The sequence below is a fragment of the Erithacus rubecula genome (assembly GCF_903797595.1).
Source record: "Erithacus rubecula genome assembly, chromosome: 27".
Classification (NCBI taxonomy): Eukaryota; Metazoa; Chordata; class Aves; order Passeriformes; family Muscicapidae; genus Erithacus; species Erithacus rubecula.
In genome coordinates, this window is record NC_136679.1 from 684930 (window position 1) to 685957 (window position 1028).

Genomic DNA, 1028 nt, shown 5'->3' on the forward strand with positions numbered 1-1028 from the left:
GGTGCGAAGTCCTTTTGGCTCCCGGCGCTGCCTGCGGGGAAGGGGAAGGGGCCGGGATAAAAAAGAGGGAAGGAGATGGAGGAGAATCCGGGGAAAAGCAGAAAGAAGGGAAAGCAGAAAGGCTAGGATGGATGGTGGGTGAGATGCAGCTCCATCCCTGCAGGGTCCCAGTCCCCTCCCGACTTGGCTCGACCGGTCCTCAGCAGGACACATCCCCACACCAGCATCCCCTCGGCAACACCCCGGCCACCAGCGTGGAGGGAAACGGATCCTGTGGGACAGGGCCAAGGTCTGCCTCACTCTGCTTCCTGCCAAAGTGACCCCCTTACCGGCACAACCTCCTTTTTCAAGGAAACACAGTATTTCCCCTGGCTGTGAAGGAAATCGCACCTCATCACACCAAGTGTTTTGCACTTGGAGGAATTAGGCTGATGACAAACAAGTAACAAAAAGTTCCTTCAAAATGAAAACCAGACCTGTGTTGGTGGGCTAGATAGTTCGTTTTGTTTTGTATTTAATCAACTAAATCCCTTTTCCCCAGGGTCTGGCCTCAGCCCTGGGATGGTGCCTGGGCTGAGCTTTGGCCTTGGGCAGTGAGCACCTGCCAAGAGAGAGTTTTTCTGGGGGAGGAACAGAGGGGAAATCCCTTGACCTTTTGTCCCTGCTGGGAGCTGCAGAGCAGCTGGACACCATCGTGGCCCCTTGGAGTGAGTCAGTGGGGTGACTCCATGGGGACAGTATGGCCACTCAAAAAGGGACAGGTCCTCCTGTCAGCAGCACTGGGGATCCTATGGAATGTGCACAGCCATTTAAAAAAAAAAAAAAAAAAAAAAAAGAGGACTTCAACCCTCAGATGTCTATTAATCCTCACTCCAAAAATCCCAACTTCACACCCTGTTCTATCACCCTCCACCTGCACGGGCTGATGTGGGCACATGAAAACTCTTCATCCCTCTGACCCCAAGCCCACAGGGGAGCCCCCATGGGGGGAGAGCACCAGCACCACCTGTGAGCCTGGACATCACATA